Source organism: Protopterus annectens, chromosome 2.part1 (genome assembly GCF_019279795.1).
Source record: "Protopterus annectens isolate FY-2018-M chromosome 2.part1, PAN1.0, whole genome shotgun sequence".
NCBI lineage: Eukaryota > Metazoa > Chordata > Ceratodontiformes > Protopteridae > Protopterus > Protopterus annectens.
This window is the reverse complement of record NC_056729.1, coordinates 1,014,665,637-1,014,678,136: the sequence shown is the minus strand read 5'-3', so window position 1 is coordinate 1,014,678,136 and position 12,500 is coordinate 1,014,665,637. Positions and strand designations below refer to the sequence as shown.

The following is a 12,500-nucleotide window of genomic DNA, read 5'->3' as shown; positions in this document are numbered from 1 at the left end:
GGGTATGCAGGAGATGGGGACATTGGTGCCCTGGACAGGAAATGAGGGGGGCTCGGAAGTCCAGATGAGAGCGTGCCTACCCCTTGGTGGCCGGGGCGATGTTCCACGAGGGCGGCCTGGATCAGAGGGAGGTCCCCATGAGAGGCTCCGAGGGCATGGGGACACAGCTCAGCCAGGCAGCCTCAAGGAGATCTGGGAGAGACGGGGACCATGGTGCTCTGGACCGGAAAGGAGCATGGGCTCAGAAGTCCCTATGAGGGCGGGCCTGCCCCTTGGCGGCCTACTGGAGTTCCACGAGGGCAGCCAGGATCAGAGGGAGGTCCCCCTGAGAGGCTCCAAGGGCACAGGGACATGGCCCGGCCAGGCAGGCTCCAGGAGATCTGGGGAAGTCTGGGACCATGGTGCTCTAGACCGGAAAGGAGCATGGGCTCAGAAGTCTCTATGAGGGTGGTCCTGCCCCTCGGCGGCTGGGTTGAGTTCCATGAGGGCAGCCTCGATTGGAGGGAGGTCCCCCTGAGAAGCTTCAAGAGCATGGGGACACAGCACGATTTGGCAGCCTGCAGGGGATATACCAGAGACATGGAATGTGGTGCCTTGGACCAGAAAGGAGGGGGGGGGGTCTCAGAAGTCTTGATGAGAGCATGCCTGACCCTCGGCAGCCAGGGTAAGTTCCGTGAGGTTGCCTGGATCAGACGGAGACCCCCCTGAGAGGCTCCAAGGGCATGTGGACATGGCATGATTTGGCAGCCTGGAGGGTATATGCAGGAGATGTGGACTGTGGTGCCCTGGACAGGAAAGGAGGGGGTCTCGGAAGTCCCAATGAGACTGTGCCTGCCCCTCGGTGGCCGGGGTGAGTCCTACGAGGGCAGCGTGGATCGGAGGGAGGTCCCCCTAAGACGCTCCGAGGGCACTGGGACATGGCCCGGCCAGGCAGCCTTCAGGAGATCTGTAGGCGATGGGAACCATGGTGCTCTGGACCAGATTGGAGCATGGGCTCTGAAGTCCCGATGAGGGTGGGCCTGCCCCTCGGCGGCCGGGGTGAGTTGCGCAAGGGTGGCCTGGATCGGAGGGAGGTCCCCCTGAGAGGCTCCAAGAGCATGGGGGCATGGCATGATTTGGCAGCCTGCAGGGGATATGCAGGAGATGTGGACTGTGGTGCCCTGGATCAGAAAAGAGAGGGGGTCTCAGAAGGCCTGATGAGAGAATGCCTGCTGCTCGGCTAAGTTCTGCGAGGGTGGCCTGCATCAAAGGGAGGTCCCTCTGAGAGGATCCGAGGGCACGGGGACACAGCACGATTTGGCAGCCTGCAGGGGATATGCAGGAGATGTGGACTGTGGTGCCCTGGACCGGAAAGGAGGGGAGGTCTCGAAAGTCCCAATGAGAGCATGCTTGCACCTATGCAGCCGGGGTGCATTCCACGAGGCGGCCTGGATCAGAGGGAGGTCCCACTGAGAAGCTCTGAGGGCACATGGACATGGCATGATTTGGCAGCCTGCAGGAGATATGAGGGAGACAGGACTGTGGTGCCCTGGGCCTTAAAGGAAGGGGTCGCGGAAGTCCCAATGAGAGTGTGCCTGCCCCTTGGCGGCTGGGGTGAGTTCCACGAGGGCGGCCTGGATCGAAGGGAGGTCCCCCTGAGAGGCTCCAAGGGCACGGGAACATGTCCTGGTTTGGTAGCCTCCAGGAGTTAAAGGTCAAGTGGGTCTCTTATCAGTGTCCGGGTCCCAGCCACGGGTCACGTCACGCTTCTCATACCGTATTTCCCAGAAAATAAGACCGGGCCTTATACTCTTTCTCCCACCACAATACGCATTAGGGCTTATTATCAGGGGATGCCTTATTTATCCACACTGTCCAACAATCTACCTTTATTCATTTATTCATGTACAAAAAGCAACATTTATTAATGAACACAAATCAACGTTTATTCATGTACAAAAATTGACATTTATTCATGTACACAAATTGACATTTATTTCATACTTTTCTGTTATTGGACAACAGTTCTAACACTTTAAAACAGTTGTATGAGAATTCTACATAAACAGTTCACCAAACATATCAACGTCAGAATATCTGCACCTTGGCTTTCATAGTTATTCAAATACAGTCATGTCATCTTCTTCTGGAACATTGTCATAAAGTGTCCAACCCTCAGATTTCAACCTGAATTTCTTGTGACTCCATTTCCTGTAGAACCATTGGCCCCAATCTGTCATGTCTAGCAATAGAGCTCTCCTTAAATGAGCACTGCTTGTCCAAGTAGCCTTCTCGTAGTGCATTGGCAACACATCTGTCAGTGATTTTATCCCATGACTTTTTCACCCAAGTCATGAGCACTTGCAGGCTAGGCTTCACAAAGTTTACATGCTGATTTCTCTCCATTCTATTTTCAGCGTAGTCATTGAGTTCCATGTGCAAATGGTCCTTGAATGGCTTGTTTATTGCAATATCAAGAGTCTGGAGATAGGCCGTCATTCCTGCGGGAATCATTATTTGATCTATCTATTATTCTCTGTGCAAGGAATTTCTTCATTTCTTTAGCGCGGTGAGTGCTGACTGAATCCCCGACTAGCAGACCTCTTTTGCCACCTTGCAAAACAAGTGACAGCATTACATCGACCCACTTCCTTATAGCTGCTTGTGTGCACCAGGCTTTTTCAGTTTCAAGAATGTAAATGCCTGAAACACGTTCAGCCTTATTTTTCTTGCCCTTACTAATGATTAGAGGTTGGATTTTATTTCCATCTAGATGAACTGCCAAAATACAGGTAACATGTGCACTTTCGTAACTAGTGGAGGGAATGTAGATTGACAAGCACCCCTCTGATCAATTGTTGTTTGAGATCCTTGGCCCATAAAGACTGCAGTTTCAGCCATAGCAATCATGTAGGAGAGTTGGTATTTAGAAAATTCAATGCCATCAACAAAGGACTTGAATGCAGGTGCACGTTTAATAACTTTAGTATCTTCCAGTTTGAACAGTGTTGTTGATCTTCTTAGAAACAGTTCATATCGGTGACAGAAGCCGTCCAGCCAATGTTGTGATGCTTTGATTTCTTCTGGGGATATTTCTAACTGTGGTGCCATTGCAAGGGTAAAAGCTTGGATATCAGCCCTGTGCACTACCAAAGCCTTTGCTCTCCTGTTAGCAATCCACTCACAGATGATGTCTTCCAGCTCAGGAAATAATGGTTGCCAACCTGGTCCACACTTGCACTTCTTAGCATTTCCTTTGTTGGCCTGTTGACTGAGGTTATCATACACTGCATGCCATTTTCAGACTATTCAGAGATCTAACTTCTTCTCTTTGCAGAAAGCCATCAGATTCTTACCCTGGGAGTCCGCCACAATTCCTTTCTTGTACGTGATGGAATAGCTCTTTTGTTTTGCACTGATCTGGTCTGGGGGGGGTTAAATTGAAGACTTACGAGACCGGAGTGGCAACACAAAATGACGCTGTTTACAAAGAGAAGGCACAACTACAACCATGCACGTGCTTTACGCATGTTGTTTGAACGTTCATCGATCAAAATACGCCTACCAGTGTTTATGGGCCAAGGATCTCAACTGTCAAGTGTGAGTGATGGTTAGGATTACAGTAAGAATTGTGGAGGACTCCCAGGCAAACAATCTTATGACTTTCTGTAAAGAGAAGAAGTTGGGTGTCTGAATGGTCCGAAAATGGTGAGCAAAGTATGATAACCTCAGTCAATGGGTGTCAGTAATATTATATAATTCAACACGTCTGCCATGTGTTGTTGACAAGCTTAACTGGGGCTTATTTTTGGGGCAGGGTTTATATCATGATCACCCTGGAAAACCATGCTAGGCCTTATTTTCTAGTTACATCTTATTTATAAAGAAATATGATATGTAACCCGGGAAAAGAGCTCTCCAGCCTGGGTAGAAGTGGAAGCAATGAAGGGGTCCCTCCCGATGGAAGTCCTTAAGGGGGAGAGAGAGAGGCAGAAAATTGCTAGACTAGGAGAGCTGCCACCTGGGTGAGGGGGTCCAGACTGCAGCCACCTCCATGATGGATGTCCAGAAGAAGGATGGAAGTGGAAAGGGGCCAAGCTGGGAGCGCTCCCTCCTGTGTGGGAGCGTCCGGATCGTACCAGCCAGTGGAACCGAAGTCCCCAAGCGACAATCTGGTGGAAGGCTGCATGGCTAGGACTGCTCCTGCCAGGCAGGGGGAAGGTGTCCGACATCGCTCGGTACCCGACGGCATTCCTGAAATGCCACAAAGTCCTCTGAATGTCTCTAAACCAGAAAGAAGGGGGTTGTGGAAGTCCCAATGAGGGCGTGCCTGCCCCTCTGCGGCCGAGTTGAGTTCCACGAGGGCGGCTGGGATCAGAGGGAGGTCCCCTGAGAGGATCAGAGGGCACAGCGTCACAGCCTGGCCAGGCAGTCTCCAGGAGATATGCGGGAGACAGGGACTGTGGTGATCTGGACCTGAAAGGACAGGGACATGGAAGTCCCGATGACAGCGTGCATTCCCCTATGCAACCAACGGATGCTCCGCAAGAGTTGCCTGGATCAGAATGAGGTCCCCCCTGAGAGGCTCAGAGGGCATAGGGACATGACATGGTTTGGCAGCCTCCAGGAGATCTGGGGAAGATGGGGACCATTGTGCTCTGGACCAGAAAGGAGTGTGGGCTCAGAAGTCCTGATGAGGCCATGCCATGCCTGCCCCTCGGTGGATGAGGAGAGTTCTGTGGGGCTGGCCTGGATTGGAGGTAGGTCTCTCTGAGAGGCTCCGAGGGCATGAGGACATGGCCCGGCCAAGCAGCCTCCAGGAGATATGCAGGAGACGAGGACTATTGTACTCTGGACCTGAAAGGAAGGGGATGTAAAAGTCCTAATGAGTGTGTGCCTGTCCCTCGGTGGCTAGGGGGAGTTCCTCAAGGGTGGCCTGGATTGGAGGTAGGTCCCCCTGAGAGGTGAGAGGCTCTGAGAGCAAGGGGGACACGGCATGGTTTGGCATCCTTCAGGGGATATGTGGGAGACGGGGACTGTGGTGCACTGTACCTGAAAGTAGGGGAAGGTGGAAGTCCCGATGAGGGCATGCCTGCCCCTCGGCGGCCATGGGGTGCTCCACGAGGGTGGCCTGGATCAGAAGGAGGTCCCCCTGAGAGGCTCTGATGGCAAGGGGAAACGGCATGGTTTGGCAGCCTGCATGGGACATGGAAGCAGTGGGGCCTCCGAGGTGAGTTTGAGGCTGTGGCCAGGAGAGTTGCCTGACAGCGCTAGTGTGCCAAGGGCCTCCCCAGGAAGCCAGGTCTGCTTTTGCATTCTTCCAGGCCCCAGGCGTGTGGAGATATGGCCACCATGGCATCTCTCGCCCGAGTTTGGTGAGCGGAGTCGGCCAACAGCACGGGCCTGCCAAGGACTATCCCCAGAAGCCAGGTCTGCGATCATGTCCTCCCAAGCCACAGGGGTGCCGAGATATTGCCACCGTGGTGTCTCACACCCGGCTCTGGTGGGGTAGTCGGTCGACAGCAAATGTGTGCTGAGGGCTGCCCGTGGAAGCCAGGTCTGTGATCGCATCCTCCCAGGCCCCAGGGGTGCCGAGATATGGCTGCCATGGTGTCTCACGCCTGGCTCCGGCAGAGGTAGTCGGCCGACAGTGCAGGTGTGCTGAGGGCCACCCCCGAAAGCCAGATATGTGATCATATCCTCCCAGCCCTAAGTGTGCCAAGATATGGCCACCGTGGCAACTCGCGCTTGGCTCCAGGGGGTGTAGTTAGCCGACAGAGTGGGTGTGCCGAGGGTCAACTCCAGAAGCAAGGTCTGCAATCGTATCCTCCCAGGCCTCAGCAGTGCTGAGATATGGCCGACATGGCATCTCGCACCCGGCCCTGGCAGGGGTAGTTGGCCAACAGCAGGGCTGTGCTAAGGGCTAGCCCCAGAAGCGAGGTCTGCAATCATGTCCTCGCAGCCCTGAGGGTGCCAAGATATGGCTGCAGTGGCATCTCACGCCTGGCGGGAGTAATCAGCCAACAGCACATGTGTGTCGAGGGCTGCCCCCGGAAGCCTGGTCTGTGATCACGTCCTCCTAGGTCCCAGGGGTGCTGAGATATGGCAGCCATGGCATCTCGCACCCGGCTCTGGCAGGAGTAGTCTGCCGACAGTGCGAGTGTGCCCAGTGCCATCCAGGAAAACAGGTCTGTGATCCCATCCTCCCATGCCCCAGGGGTGCTGAGATATGGCCTCTGTGGCATCTCGCCCCTGGCTCCAGCAGAAGTAGTCTGCTGACAGTGAGGGTGTGCCAAGGGCTGCCCCCAGAAGCCAGGTCTGTGATCGCATCCTCTCAGCTCCGAGGGGTGCAAAGTTCTGGCCACCTTGGCATCTTGCACCCGGCTCCAGCGGGGGTAGTCGGCCAACACTGCGTGTATGCCGAGGACTGCCCCCAGAAGCCAGGTCTGTGATCCAATCTTCCCATACCCCAGGGGTGCCAAGATATTGCCGCCGTGGCATCTCACACCCAGCTCCAGCAGGAGTAGTCTGCTGACAGTGTGGGTGTGCGTGTGCCTAGGGCCTCCCCCGGAAGCCAGGTTTGTGATCGCATCCTCCAAGCCCTGAGGGGTGCTGAGATATGGCCGCCATGGTGTTTTATGCATGGGACCATCCACAGTCACCAGGTCAGCCTCCAGTCCTTCACCCAGCACTGCACGGATGCTGTCCTTCGAACAGCACCACTCAGGAGGCAAGGGGGCACATGCCAGAAGGCTCGAAGTGAAGCACATTTTTCGGCACCTGATGCAGCCAAGGAACAAGAAAGAGGTGCGAGATGAAATGGGCCCAGATGCCGAGACCCGGGGCCATATCCTGTACAAGTTTAATAGCCCTAGGTGAAGGGCAAAGAGGAGAACCGGCATCATGGAAGTCTGGATGAGAGTCTGGCTGAGGTCTCGTGGCCCAACAGAGTTCCACGAGGCTGCAAAGATTGGAGGAAGCTCCCCTGAGAGTCTCTGAGGGCAGGTTTGACACACAATAATTTGGCAGCCTCCAAGAATTATGCTACCCAGGAAAAGAGCTCTCCTGCCTGTGTAGAGTTGGAAGCCATGAGGGGGTCCCTCCCGATGGAAGTTCTTAAGGGAGAGAGAGATAGAAAATGGCCAGTCTAAGAGATTTTCCACCTGGGTGAGGGGTTCCGGACCACAGCCTTCTCCAAGATGGAAGTCCAGAAGGGGGGTAGAGGCGGAAAGTGGCTGGATAGGGAGCACACCCTCCTGTGTGGGAGGGTCCGGATTGTGCCCACCCAGTGGGATAGAAGACCCCAAGGAAGCATCTGGCGGAAGGCTGCAGGGTCAGGATTGCTCCTGCCAGGCAGGGGGAAGGTATATGACCTCACCCACTACCTGACAGCAACCCCAAAATGTCACCAAGTCCCCAGAATGGCTCTGGACCTGAAAGGAAGTCCTGATGAGAGCATGCCTGCCTCTTGGCAGCCAAAGGGAGTTCTGGGAGGCCGGCCTGGATCGGAGGGAGGTCCTTCTGAGAGGCTCTAAGGGCATGGGGACACGACCCAGCCAGGCAGCCTCCAGGAGATCTGGGGAAGACGGGGACAGTGGAGCTCTGGAACGGAAAGGAGCGTGGGCTCGGAAGTCCCGATGAGGGTGTGCCTGCCCCTCGGCAGCCGAGGGGAGATCCACGGGGCCAGCTGGGACTGGAAGGGAGGTCCCCTTGGGGGGCTCTGAGGGCATGGGGACATGACCTGAACAGGCAGCCTCCAGCAGATCTGGGGAAGACGTGGACCGTGGTGCTCTGGACCGGAAAGGAGGGGGATGTGGAAGTCCCAATGAGAGCATGCCTGCCCCTCGGTGGCTGACAGGAGCTGTGCAAGGGCTGCCTGGATTGGAGAGAGGTCCCCATGAGAGGCTCCAAGGGCATAGTGACATGGCACGGCTTAACAGCCTGCAGGGGACATGGAGGTGGCGGGGTCCCCTATGCGAGCCTTGGGCTGCAGCCAGGTAAAGAGGTCTCTCTGCAGGGTCAAAGGGGAGGGTTGCCATGGTAGGCCCTTACGGAAGTCCTTAAGGAAGCTTCGTGTGGAGGCCTGCAGACTTGGAGACCTCCTGGCCAGGCAGAGGCATCCAATCCTGCCCCGTTCTCAAAGGCATTCTCGAAAAATCACAAAGTCCACAGAGTAGCACTGGATCGGAAAGGAGGTGGACTTGGAAGTCTGTATGAGAGCATACCTGCCCCTCCACAGCTGAGGGGAGTTCCATGGGGGAGGTCACAACCTGGAGGTTTGCTCCCCTGATCACCTGGCAGGCACATGTGATCCGGCATAATTTGGCAGCCTCCAGGAGTTAAGGGATGATGGGGTGTTTCAGAGTGTGAGTCTGGGTCTCAGCCCCAGGGGATAATGTTCTGCCAGGTGTCTGTGTGGGGTCGAGGTGCCCTCACGGGCCTTTTCCTCCCGGCTGGAAGTCCATATGAGAGCGGATCTGTCCCTCAGCGGCCGAGGGGAGTTCCGCAAGGCTGGTCGCACTCTGCAGGTTTGTTCCCCTGATCGCCTGGAGGGCACGCATGATCCTGCATGATTTGGCAGCCTCCAGGAGTTAAGAGACGATGGGCCATCTTGTCAGAGTGTGAGGCCAGGTCCTAGCCCCGGGGAGAATGTCCTGTCAGGTGTCTGCATGGGGTCAAGGTGCCCTCACAGGCCTCTTTCTCCCAGCCTATAGTCCGTATGAGAGTGGATCTGCCCCTCAGCAGTTGAGGGGAGATCCATGGGGCTGACCACACCCTGCAGGTACATCCCCTGGAAGGGCTGGTGGGCACGTGTGATCTGGCATAATTTGCCAGTTTTTGGGAGCTGAAGGATGACGGGGCATCCCGTCAAAATGCTTGAGTGTGAGTGCTCCACACTGGGACCCAGCTCAGGGAGAGAGAAGATGGGGTGTCCTGTCAGAGTCCATGTTCCAACCCTGGGTGATGTCCTGCCAGGTTTCTGTGTGGGATTGAGGTGCCCTTACCCACTGTCCATCGATCGATCAGGTTGACCAACTCCCACTGGTGGATGGTCCCCGTGGCATGGCTCTGTGGGTCACGGCTTGTGGGTTGAGCTTCTCCACCCCGGGAGTGAGGTGCGGGCGAGGGTGTGGTGAGCTCCATGACCTCAGGGCGGAAGTCTAGGTGAGACCGATAATCCCAGGATGAGGCAAAGGAGTCCTGTGAAATGGCCACCGTCCCCTGGCATCTGTGCGTGGCTGAAGCATGGGGGGGGGGCTCTCTTCCACTTTTCTCTGGCTATGAGCACTGATGCATACTGCGCCGGCCTGTGGCCCCATCCACTGGGAGAGGGACCCCTCCTCTTGGCAGAGGTGTGGGCTCTGGCCCCTCCTCTCTGCCCACCCGCCGAGGTGCTCCTATCTGGTTGATCCTGCCAGTAGCATATGCTTATCTCAAAGATTAAGCTATACAAGTCTCAGTGCACACGTACACTATAGGGAAACTACAAATGGCTCATTAAATCAGTTATCGTTCCTTTGATCGCTCCACCATTACTTGGATAACTGTGTTAATTCTAGAGCAAAAACATGCTAACGAGCGCTGACCTCCGGGGATGCATTCATTTATCAGAACAAAACCAATCCAGGTCTCGGTCCGGCAGCTTTGGTGACTCTAGATAAACTCGGGCCAATCGCGTGCCCTCGTGGTGGTGACACGACATTCGAATGTCTGCCCTATCAACTTTTGATGGTACTATCTGTGCCTACCATGGTGACCACAGGTAATGGGGAATTAGGGTTCGATTCCGGAGAGGGAGCCTGAGAAACGGTAACCACTTCCATGGAAGTCAGCAGGCACACAAATTGCCCACTCCCGACTCGGGGAGGTAGTGATGAAAAATAACAATACAGGACTCTTTCAAGGCCCTGTAAGTGGAATGAGTACAGTTTAAATCCTTTAATGAGGATCTATTGGAGGGCAAGCCTGGAGCCAGCAGCCACAGTAATTCCAGCTCCAATAGCATATATTAAAGTTGCTGCAGTTAAAAAGCTCGTAGTTGGATTTTGGGATCAGGCTGGCAGTCCGCCGCGAGGTGACCTACTGCCTGTCCCAGCTCCTGCCTCTTGGTGCTCCCTTGATGCTCTTAACTGAGTGTCCCGGGGGTCCGAAGCATTTACTTTGAAAAAATTAGAGTGTTCAAAGCAGGCTGGTCGCCTGAATACTTCAGCTAGGAATAATGGAATAGGACTCCGGTTCTATTTTGTTGGTTTTCAGAACTGGGGCCATGATTAAGAGATATGGCCAGGGGCATTCGTATTGTGCCACTAGAGGTGAAATTCTTGGACCAGCGCAAGACGAATTAAAACAAAAGCATTTGCCAAGAATGTTTTCATTAATCAAGAATGAAAGTCGGAGGTTCGAAGACGATCAGATATCGTTGCAGTTCCAACCATAAAAGATGCTGACTAGCGAACAGGTGGCATTATTCCCATGACCCGCCAGGGAGCTTCCGGGAAACCAAAGTCTTTGGGTTCTGGGGGAGGGGTATTGTTGCAAAGCTGAAACTTAAAGTAATTGATGGAAGGGCACCACCAGGAGTGGAGCTTGCGGCTTAATTTGACTCAACACGGAAAACCTCACCCGGCCCGGACATGGAAAGGAATTATAGATTGATAGGTCTTTCTTGATTCTGTGGGTGGTGGTGCATGGCCGTTCTTAGTTGGTGGAGTGATTTGTCTGGTTAATTCCGATAACGAATGAGACTCCGCTATGCTAACTAGTTATGTGGCCCAGTGCGGTCGTCTCCAACTTCTTAGAGAGGCAAGTGGCTTTCAGCCATATAAGATTGAGCAATAACAGGTCTGTGATGCCCTTAGATGTCCTGGCTGCACGCATGCTACACTGAATGGATCAGCGTGTGTCTACCCTTGCCTGACAGGTCCAGGTAATCCGCTGAACCCCATTCGTGATAGGGACTGGAGACTGCAATTATTCCCCATGAACAAGGAATTCCCAGTAAGTGCAGGTCATAAGCTCGCATTGATTAAGTCCCTGCCCTATGTACACACTCCCCGTCACTACTACCAATTGCGATTGGATGGTTTAGTGAGGACCTCGGATCGGCCCCGCTGGAGTGCCGAAAAGATGATAAAACTTGACTATCTAGAGGAAGTAAAAGTCATAACAAGGTTTTCGTAGGTGAACCTGCAGAAGGATCATTAACACCAAGGGCCCTGGGATGGTGCTGTCCCTGGGTTCCAGGGCCTCTCCTCGCTCCGCCACCCTGGCCCTCTATGTCTCTCTCTCTCTGACTCCTCTCTCTCTGTGCTCCCTGGTGGAGGCCAATGGGACTGAGTCCGTGGCTCCTCAGTGGAAAGAGTGAGGGGATGGAGAGGGAAGGGAGTGAGAGGAGGGGAGTTGTCTCTCCCCCCTTGCCTCCTGGCAGCAGGAGGGAGGGAGTCCGTCTGTGTGGTGGGAGGTGTGGGTGCTCCTCTGGTGCTATGAGAGGATGGTGGTGGAGGGTTCACCTGGCCCAATGTTGCAGTCCACTGCGCGCCCCATAGGTGGCTGGCTCCCCATGTGGTAGGGGAGGGGAGAGGGTGCTGTCCCAGCAGGGGGGGGGCAGTGGTCTTCCCTCTGTCTGTGTGGGGCCATCCCTGGGGGTGGCACACTGGAGTCCTCTCCCCTCGATGTTGGTCATGGGTACCTGTAGAGGATGCCCCACTCCACGCGGGGTGTTGGTTCACAGACCCAGAAGGTTCGCAGTGTGGCCACATGCCTGCCGCTGCAGGACTCCCTACTGTCTTGTGGTGTGAGGCCAGTAACCTTGATCTGGGTGCCCACGCTGCCACCTGTGAAACCTTGCATGCTCATCTTGAGGTGCGATGTCGCATGGGCAGCGGTGGCCCAGCGAATGAGAACTGTACAACTCTGAGCGGTGGATCACTCGGCTTGTGCGTCGATGAAGAATGCAGCTAGCTGCGAGAACTAATGTGAATTGCAGGACACACTGATCATCGACACTTCTAATGCACTTTGTAGCCCCGGGTTTTTCCCAGAGCTACGCTTGTCTGAGGGTCGTCATGCCTTCCATCACCTCCAGGGGTGTCTGGCCCCCATTGAGGGTGCGGCCAGGGAATTGAGGGAGCCAGCTGTGAGCCCCCTTTCCCCCCAGGGAGAGATGAGGATAGAGGAGAAGAGTCCCCTGCTTCTCCGAGCCGGGAAGCCCATCTGAGGATGGGAGGGAGCAGGTGTGTGTCTGGCCTACTCCTCTGTAGGCTATTGGTGGTACCGCCACTGGGCTGCCCTCCTGGGGTGGAATGTGACATCCGCCTGCCTGGTTCCTGTGTGCCTGGGCTGTGTCGGCTGTCCTCCTCCGCTGCCTTAAGTCCGGTGGTGGGGAGTGGGTGCATGGGGGCCCAGGGAGGACAGGTAGTCCATCCACCCCCCAAGGCCCCTGCTGTCTCCCCCGTGAACACGCTCGGAACATGACCTCAGATTAGACGTGGTGACCCACTGAATTTAAGCATATTACTAAG

The 12,500-nt window shown here is 55.1% G+C and overlaps 1 protein-coding gene, 1 non-coding gene and 1 pseudogene across 2 annotated transcripts in view; all 3 read left to right on the top strand.

Annotated features, from left to right (window-relative positions):
- Positions 1–12,500, top strand: part of LOC122794930 (proton channel OTOP1-like) — a 618,079-nt gene that overhangs the window by 422,120 nt on the left and 183,459 nt on the right. The gene's annotated exons all lie outside the window — the stretch shown is intronic.
- Positions 11,889–12,042, top strand: LOC122795083. Its single transcript, XR_006363727.1, has one exon. It is a non-coding gene; the product is annotated as a 5.8S ribosomal RNA (ribosomal RNA).
- LOC122795240 overlaps positions 12,451–12,500 on the top strand; it is a 3,406-nt pseudogene continuing 3,356 nt past the window's right edge.